The sequence below is a fragment of the Bison bison genome, unplaced genomic scaffold (genome assembly GCF_000754665.1).
Source record: "Bison bison bison isolate TAMUID 2011002044 unplaced genomic scaffold, Bison_UMD1.0 scf7180017864516, whole genome shotgun sequence".
Taxonomy (NCBI): Eukaryota; Metazoa; Chordata; class Mammalia; order Artiodactyla; family Bovidae; genus Bison; species Bison bison.
Window position 1 is genome coordinate 4,352,467 of NW_011495069.1, and position 9,762 is coordinate 4,362,228.

The window sequence follows — 9,762 nt, forward strand, 5'->3', positions numbered from 1 at the left end:
TCACGTGCCAGGATGATGGGTTACGACCCTGCGTGTGGCGGGGGGGGGGCCATGTGCACGTCTGTGAACATGCGGAGCGCGCAAAGGGCCCCGCACCACACCATCAGCAAGCAGGGGGGCCGCACGGCTGCCACCTTTGCTGGGAGCTGGCACAGGCCTCCCTGCAGCGCTGCCTGGTGGCAGGGCGTGTGCGGTGAGGACGGGGGTGGGAGGCCTGGCAGGAACGTGAAACGTGGGCAGGAGAGAAAGCGCTCGTGTCTGGGGCGTGTGTGGGCTGCAGGCACGCACTTGTACCGATCATGCCATCCACCTGCCGAAAGGCCCCTCGTGGGTTCCCGCCACGTGCAGGGTGGAGATTCGATTGCCTCACGTGGCCCACGAGGCCCTGAGCATCTGTCCCCTGTCCCGGCCTCCGCACACACTCTGCGTGCATGCTAAGTCGTTTCAGTCGTGTCCACCTCTTTGCAATCCCATGAACTGTAGCCCACCAGCCTCCCCTGTCCATGGGATTCTCCAGGCAAGAATACTGGAGTGGGTTGCCGTGCCCTCCTGCAGGGGATCTTCCTGACCCAGCGATGGAGCCCACGTCTCTTACGTCTCCTGCACTGGCAGGCGGGCTCTTTACCACTAGGGCCACCTGGGAAGCCCCCTTGCACACACCATATACCCTCCACCTGTTCCACCCTGCCTGGCTCCTCCCCACCCCACACCTACATGCTACAGTCTTATCCAGTCTTTCTGGAGCCCCCTTCCCAGGCTGGGTCGGCCTGCCCCTCCTACCCTGACCAGCTTTCTCAGAAGCCTGTCCCCGGCTGTCCAGATCTCAGTCTGGTTTGCACTTGTCACAGTGTGATTATCAGATATTCCCAGCCTCTCCCACCAGAAACCGAGCTGGGACAGGATCTTTTTTGGGTCCGGGTGCGCCGTCGATGCCGGACGCCGGTCTGCCACGTGAACAAATGTGTACATAACTGTGGGCTCGCAGTGAAGCTGCCGGGACTGAAGTCGAGTCTAGGCATGTGCACAGGGAATATGCCTGTGTGTGTGTGTGTGGGGGGGTGGCGTCTCAAAGAACCTCTGGCCCACAGGAGGCCAGATCTGGGACTTCTGGCCGGGGCACTCCGACTGGTGCTCAGGCCCATGCGGGCTGCAGTGAGAGAGAAAGCCTGCCCACGTTCCTCTGCAAACCCCTCCTGAAACAGTCCGGCCCAGGGTCTCTGGACCCGACCCTCAACACTTCTGGGTGGTGGTCAGGCTGGCCCCCTGCCTGTGCCCTTCTGCCCACACCCCTCACCTCCCCCGAGGCCCGATCCCAGCCTCGCCTTGCATGGCTGCCCACAGTGCCCACGGTGCCCCCCTCCCCGCCTGCCTCGTGAGCAGCAGTTCTTGATCTGAGAGGAGATGGGCCTCCCACCCCCGCTGCCGGCTCAGCCACCTAACCCCCAGCTGCCAGGAAGTGATCTGGAATGTTCCAGATTTGGGGAGAGGAAGGAATCTTGTTCCTGCCTCAGGGCCTGGACACATACTCTGCCCTCTGCCTGGACCGCCCTTCCCACAGTCAGCTCCTTCCCATTCAGGCCTTGCGAGGCCCTCCCTGATATCCTGAGCAGAGGTGGGCGCCTCCCTGCCCTGCCCCTCACTACCCACTGCCCATCTGAAATCATTTGCTATTAGCGCGTCTCCCGCCCTGGAAGGCGACCTGCGTGAGGCCAGACACTGGGTCTATCAGGTTCGCTGCTGTAGCCCCAATTCTGAGATGTTACGTGACACGTGCTTGGGACTTGATAAGTATCTGCTCAATGAACAAGTGGCTAGTGGACACCTGAAAGGTGAGGCGAATACTGTTCCTGTTTACAGGTGTGGAAATTGAGGTTCAGAGAGGTTAAGCCTCTAGCCCAAGGTCACACAGCAGACTGGGTCCAGATGAGGAACTATCTGATTCCACTAGAACCCCAGCACATCAGAGGGTTTTGTAGCTAAACTTCCCATTGCACAGACAGGAAAGTGAGCCTCAGAGAGCGAGAGAACTGATTCTCCAGGTCACCAGGGCTTCCTGTGGTCTGACAGAGCTGCACTCTTAGGCTGGGCTGGGCTTTAAAGCACCCCCCCTTTCCTCTCCCTCACCCAAAGACGGGGACACAAACAACCCCTCTGCACACAGGAAGAAACCGCGGCTCAGCCAGGGAGGCACTGCCCAAGGTCACCCCAGCCAGGACTTGGTGCAGACCTGGCTGGCTGCAAAGCCAGCGTTCTCAGGGTCAGTGTCAAGGTCAGAGCCCGGGGCTGAGAGGGTGCTCACGTGTGGGCAGGTCTCGCTTCCCGGCAGGCAGTGAACTTCCAAAGAGCAGAGTCCACACTCTGAGTGATTCTGACCCCACTGCCAGGGCCAGCTAGATTGTGGGGACAACACGGCAGTGACCGTGATTGCTGGCATCACTCTGGTTTTTGACCTTGGCACGATGTATCTCACTCAACCCCCAAGATGATCCTCAGGGCAGGTACTTTTATTGTCGTTATTTTATGAGACCTGGAGAAGTTCTCCTCTGCTGTCCACAGCCAGGAACGCACAGCAGAGAGCACAGAGGTTTCTGCCTTGGGGAGGGCAGTGGGTGATGGGCGGCCCCACGCTGGCTTGGGGCTTCAGACCCTCTGGGGCACCCAGAGAAGTCCCAACAGGGCTGGCAGGGGCACGACCCCGTGGCGGCCTCTCCCACCTTCTGCCCCCAGCTCCAGTTCAGTCCTGTACCCAGCACATGCCACCAAACACTTTTCTCCTTCATGTTGTTGACCTGCCTCTTATTGGAACATCCTCTTGGCAGTGGCCCTCCTCCCCTCCCACGCACACAACACACTGCCATGCAACCCACTTCTGGGTCACCTCCTCCAGGAAGCCTTCCCTGATTCCTAGGTGTGGGGGAGGAGCGCGTCCCTGAGCTATCGAAAGTCCCCACATCTGCCCTCTCAACACGTATCACTTCTCCCCACCTTCAGAACTGTCCCTTTCCTTATTCTCTGGCCTGCCCTTGAATTCCACGAGGCCCGTGGCCTTGTCTGCCACTTCCATCACCTCAAGGTCCAGCACAGGGCTGGGTTGGCCCTTAGAGGGTATCCCCACATTAAATATTTGTTGAATTAATTTGCTAAATGAATGAGTGACTGTCTTGGGAGAGACCCTGAGCAGGGGAAAGCCTTTGTGAGATTTGGGAATATCAAAAAGGTCTCCTCCTTAATCACTTCTCAAACGAGCCACCTCCACAGTGCAGAAAATTCGAGCATTAAAAATTTTAAAGAGTCTCTCTTTGGTTTAATGAGTCTTTTCTCTCAAAATGCAAATGCTCACAGAAAGGAAAAACATCCACTGAGTCCACACAATGAACTGATTTCATTCTAAGTCCTCCTTTGGGGTAAGCAGCCTGGTTCTTACTATCATGGACAATCCGAGGTTCAGAGAAGCAAAGTAGTTTGGGCAAGCCCACACAGCGAGGAAGAAAAGATGAAGTTGGTATTTCAACTCAGATCTGCCTGAAAACAGAAGCCCTATCTTTCCATGCACCTCCCGAACAAAAGGACTGAGCCTGAGCATCGCTGGGATATAGCGGCAAGCAGGGCCAGCCAGACTGGGAACCTTGGTTGGGGGAATCCCTGCCCAGAGCCGTGGTGGCAGCTGTGGGCACAGGAAGCAGCGACTAGCCCCCGTTCTGTGCTCTGCGAGCTGCCCACCAGGGGCCAGCCCACCAGGTACATAATAGATGAGGAGGCCCAGCAGGCTGGGCCCACCTGGCATTTCAGAGCCACTAATGAGGCCAGCCTTGTGCTTCCTGCAGCAGCACACAGGCCCCCGGGAGCCTCTGGCTCAGAGATTATAGAAAGGAGCCCCCTGAGGATGGGGGCCGCCCATTCAAGCCGCCCACTCCACAGCCGCCAGGACAGCTGGGGCTAAATGTATGGGTTCAGACTGACTGGGCTGCCAGTCTGGGTTCACCACTCACTGACTGTGCCCCGGGGCCAGCCAGGTCCCCTCTTGGAGCCTGTTTCCTCATCTGTAAAATGGGACATGGACAGTAACAGTCTCTACAGTGTAAAGCTGGTGTGAGGACAGAATGAAATAATTCAAACGAAGTCCTCAGCCCAGGGCCTGGGACCCAGAAAACGCTTCATATATGGGAGCAGATGGTACCGTGACTGCCACGGGATCTCAGGAACCAGATGGGCCTTCCTGGGGGGGACACACGAGGCCAGGCAGTGACCCCTGTTCTGGAAGTCCTCAGGATCACCTCACTCTCCATCTCCCCTCCTCACCCCATAACCAGGATTTCTCTCATTTCTGTGGCTTCCATGTCTCTGGCCAATGTGCTTCCTTGGCAGGAGGAAAAGCTGGACTCAATCCAGCCTTTGCCAGCTGTGTGACTTTGGGCCAGTCTTCAACATCCTGTCTTGGCTTTGACCTTCAAAATGGGGACACTAAAGCCAACTTTCAGGACTGTCATCATGACTTAACGACCCCAGAGCAAAAGGCCCAGCAGACACGGGCACTTAGTCCTCGCCGGGTCCTGCCTCCCCCTCCCAGGGTCCAGCTTGAAGCTTAAAGCTGACTCCCCTCTTCCCAGGGTATTTCCAGAACCAACCTTCCCTGTTCAGCCCTGCTTAGCCATATCCCCTCCCCCACCATCTGAAAGTGCAAAGTGAAAAAGTGCAAGTCGCTCAGTTGTGTCTGACTCTTTGCAACCCCATGGACTATACAGTCCATGGAATTCTCCAGGCCAGTATATTGGAGTAGGTAGCCTTTCCCTTCTCCAGGGGAATCTTTCCAAGCCAGGGATAGAACCCAGGTCTCCTGCATTGCAGGTGGATTCTTTACCAGCTGAGCCACCAGGGAAGCCCAAGAATACTGCAGTGGGAAGCCTGTCCCTTCTCCAGTGGATCTTCCCAACCCAGGAATCGAACCAGAGTCTCCTGCATTGCAGGGATATTCTTTCTCAACTGAGCTATCAGAGAAGCCTCCATATTTAATGTCCCTTACAGCTGCAGAGCCAGATTAATCCACTACTCTGGCTGGATGTCAGAGCCACTACACTGGCTCCTAATCCTCCCACTGGGCCTCATTCCTCCAACATTTGCACACTTGTGTGTTCCTCCACTGCAGATTGCTAATGAGGGGCAGAGGGTAGGGGAATCCAGCCATGATCACACCTGGCCTCTACCAGGCTTCACTGCTCACTTGATCCAAGCTCCTAATCTTAACCTTTTTTTTTTTTTTTTAAAAGGGTGGTGAAAACCTTGCCTCCTCCAGGAAGCCCTCCTAGCCTACTTGACAAGTTTTCACCTGTTCCACTCTCTGGACACATTCAGTTCAATCCCACAAACATTCATTAAGTGTTTACTGCATTTAGGTAGCTGGGCAGGACTGTGGAGGACAGAGAGATGAAAATAATACAGTCCAGCTTCTATGGGATTCATGCTGAAAACTGGGCCTAAGTCAAAAGTAACTCAAGCCAACATCTGTTTTCAAGGACCTCGGAGTCTGCCTTGTGGCACAGTGTTACATGCGTACTTTCAATACAACTGAGGTCACCTCACTGAAAGATCCAAGTCAGCGAATACTGTTGAGCAGCAAGTGGGGCTCAGAGAGGGGAAGCGAGCTGCTCAAGGCCTCACCACTAGTGTGTGGCGGAGGCAGATTCAAACCCGTGTCTGTCAGACTCCGAAGGCTGTGCATTCCCCACTGCCCCAGGAGGGAGCACTAGCATCGGCTCTACAAGCACGATAAGCAGCAGAAAGGTGTTCAAGGAGAGAGAAAAGGTGTGTGCAGATCAGGAAGGAAACACTCAACAAACAGTGATAAAGGCGAGCTGGGGGACTTCTCTGGTGGTCCATTGGCTAAAACTCTGCACCCCCAATGCAGGGGCTGAGGGTTCGATCACTGGATCCCACATGCCACAACTAGGAGTTCGCACGCTGCAACTAAAAGTGAGGTCACTCAGTCGCGTCCGATTCTTTGCGACCCCATAGGCTGTAGCCCACCAGGCTCCTCCGTCCATGGAATTTTCCAGGCAAGAGTACTGGAGTGGGTGGCCGTTTCCTCCTCCAGGGGATTTTCCCGACCCAGGGATCGAACTCGGGTCTCCTGCATTGCAGGCAGATGCTTTACCATCTGAGCCACCAGGGAGGCAGCCAAATAAATATTTTTTTTTAAAGGAGGCCTTGTGGAAATGCAAGAGCAAGGCAGGTCAAGAAGAGGGTACAAAGTGGCCAAAAGCCTGGAGGTGGTGCTCATGGGGGCCATATTCTCATCAATAAGAAACACAAGGCATAAGAGAAATGAATCCCAGGCTGGAAGGTGAAGTGGAGACAGGCCTTGAATACCAGGAAATCACAATTAATAGTCAAAATGACTGCCCGTTTACAGAGCACAAACTCTATGCCCAGGCACAGGCTGGAGGTGAAGCAACTGGCTTGGTGATGGGGGAAGGGAGGGCCCAGGGGCTAGCACCATGGACAGTGGCCCCAGCAAGGCGGGGGTGGGGCAAGGCCTCGTGGATGATGGGTAAGTCCTGGTCCTCCCAGAATCCTACTTTGTAAATGTGTCAACTGAGGCCCAGAGAGGGGAAGGGCCTTGCCCAGGGTCACACAGTGGTTAGCTGCTCTGACTCCTAGACCTCTATCTCTGACTCTTCATTCAGGCCTCCCTGGAATGAGCCTTCTGAGTCACTCCTCCGTCTCCAACTCTTCCCTCAAGCGCATCTATCAGATCTGCCCTTTGGCCTGGAGGTCCTAGGGGCAGAGCAAGTGAAACTCTGGGTTCTGCACAGAGCCTGGAAGATGGAGATTCAAATCCCAGTTCTGCCACTGACTAGCTGCGTGAACTCAGGGACGTTCCTTGTCCCCTCTGTGCAGCATTGCTCTCATCTGTAGTTAAGGCCAATAGTCCCTGACTCAGAGATACGGTGAAGATCGTGTGAGAGGATGCAGGTCCAGCACCGAACAGTATCTGGTGTACAGCAGGTGCTTGACAAACGGCAGGTGTTGGGACACTGTTACTGAACTCCTTGAAGGAACAGGCATTTTCCTCATCTCCACCCGTCTCTCTCCCCACCCGGTCCCTGCTCTGGGCTTGGCATACGGCCTTGCACATGGTGAAGGCCCCAACTGACTTTGCACATAGGAGATGCCCAGCAGCAGGAGAGAAAACCCAGAGAGGGAAAGCAACTGACTCCAGGTGGCACAGAGAATGTCAAAAGAAAATGAAAGGGCAGGCCCTGAAGCTCAGCCTGGGTGCCCCCTGTGCCTCCCACTCAGCTGTGGCTCCCTAGGGGGGCTCTGGCAGCAGGTAAGGCGATGGTGCCTGATGGGAGAGATCCAGCAGCTGGGGGGCACTGCAGGGCTGGGGGACGCCTGGAAGCCCTCAGCAGGGGCGGAAAGCAGGAGCCAGAGCAGCTGGGGGCTCTCCTGCTGGAGCTGAAGCAGCGTCATGGGGAGCCAGGAGGCACCCACCTGTGGGGGCGCTGGGCGGGGGGCTGTGAATCCTGAGGTGCAGCTGCATCCCCACCTGCTGTTCACAGTGTAGGGGAAGCTGCAGACGTGCCCTCCTCCAGAGAGAGGCAGCCTCAGACACAGGAAATGGGTTGGAGGAGGGGGTCCCGAAGGCTCTGTATGGAGTGGGAGAGGGGAGAGGGTTTGAGGGTCAGTGGGAAGGTTAAAGGCACCCCCAGCCCAGCCAGGAGCCACCATGAGATGGGAGGCATAGAGAAAAGGAAGGAAACCCTTTCACTGAGGGCCTACACTATACCAGGCCCTGCTTTGACCTTTTTTTTTTTTGGTACAACTTTACACTCTATTAAATAGGCATGTTAATCCCTATTTCACAGATGAGAACACTGAGGTTCAGAGAGATGAGTGACTTGTTGACAGCTGCACAGGCAGCGGCAGGCTGAGATTTAACCTGATTTGTCTTACTTCAAGGCTGAGCTCTAGAAAGAACTATGGGGGAAAATACATGGGGCAGAGCTGGTGAGAGGGTCTGCCCATCCAAGGCTGGCAGAGGATGAGGGGAAGGCTGGTGGGGACTAGTCTGGTATCAGAGGGGGTGGTGATGGCTTGGGAGGGCTTCCCAGGTATCTCAGGGGTAAATCCAGGTTAAGTGGCTCAAGGAAATCCAGTTGCCAATGCAGGAGATGGAGGTTCAATCCCTGGGTCGGGAAGACCCCTTGGAGAAGGAAATGGCAACCCGCTCCAGTATCATTGCCTGGGAAATCCATGGACAGAGAAGCCTGGCGGGCTCCAGTCCCTGGGGTCGCAAAGAGTCAGACACGACTGAGTGACTGAACAACAACAAATGGCCTGGAGTGTCCCTAAAGCTCAGCCAAGCAGCCCAGTGCTGAGGGCCCTCAGTACTCACCACGCACTCTGGCGAGGGGCGAAGGACTTGTCCACCCTGAAACACAAGAGCAGCGGCAGGTAAGGGGGCCTTGCCGTCTTACCAGGCCTTGCCCAGCATATCAGGCCAACCCCTACCCACGTGGTCCTAGGACCTCACAGGGTGAGGTGCCTGGCGGAGGCACTGATGCTCTGAGACTGCCCGCCGTAGGTTGCAGGGGCCCTAATGTCACATTAGGGACGTGGGGTGTGGGGTGAGGAGGAAGGGAGGCAGAGCCAGGGGGAGACAAGCCCCCAGGGTTCAGGGGCCACCCTCAGCCTTTGTCTCCCCTCAGTCCCTCCAGATCCCACATCAGGGAGAGTACAGAGGCAGCGCCCCTCCCTGGGGCCGTCCACCACCCTCCAAGGGCACCCTGGGGTAGAGGACGGTTCAACCTTCCCGCCCCGCTGGGGCCGAGGGGCTCAGCAGCTGCTGGGACAACAAACGAGCTCTGCTTCCTGGCCAGAGGCCAACGGAGAAGGGGAAAGGGGCCCCAGATAGGACCTGCCATCTCAGGAGACATGAACTGGGGATGCAGGGCTGGGGTCTCCCGGGGACCACCTCGTGCGGGTGGGGCCCGGGAGGCCAGGGAAGCCAGGACTTGCCCAATGTCACACAACAGAGCGCAGCCCCGCGCCCCGCTGCCTCCAGGCGTCAGCGGAGAGCCTCCTGGACCAGGAGGCTTCAGGCCAATCACGGGGGGCTGGCCTGATGGCCCACAGAGCCCCCCAGCCCGGAAGGCAGCTCTCGGGTCTCCCACCGCACCCGGCCCCTCTGCGGGGTCCCCGGGGGGGGGATGGGCGCCTAGAGAGGGGACACCATCCCTACAGCTCAAAGAGCCCACGGTCTGCAGCGTGACATGTGTGAGCAGCCCCGAGGGCTCGGCACCTGGAAGGTGGGTCCCCCGTGTCCCTCTGACCACAGGGAGGGAGGCCCTGCTGAAGGTTATGCAACTTCCTGGCCAGCCAGGAGAGGGGCCAGTCTGTCTCCCCAGTCTCCCTTCCAAGGTCCCAAAGCTCCGCCTAAGACACAGATCCTCCTGGCCCACCTGGGCACTTCTCTGGGGTGGGCATCTGGGGCCGGGAGGGACCGTGACCCCAAGATGGACTAGGCACCACTTCAACTCTCCAGCCCCCCACCCCTCACCCACAGGTCTCCAGCCAGCAGTCCCAGAGGAAGGGGTTCATGAAAGCCAGGCAGGCTGAGATGGGGCAGCCAGCCAGGGTGCCCCGGGGCGGGGGGTGGCTAATGGCTTCTAGGTTCCCTCCCAAAGCCTCACTCCCAAAGCCTCACTGCGGGGGCTGAGCAGCCTCAGGAGCCAAGTGGGGGCCCTGCAGGAACTCCCCTGG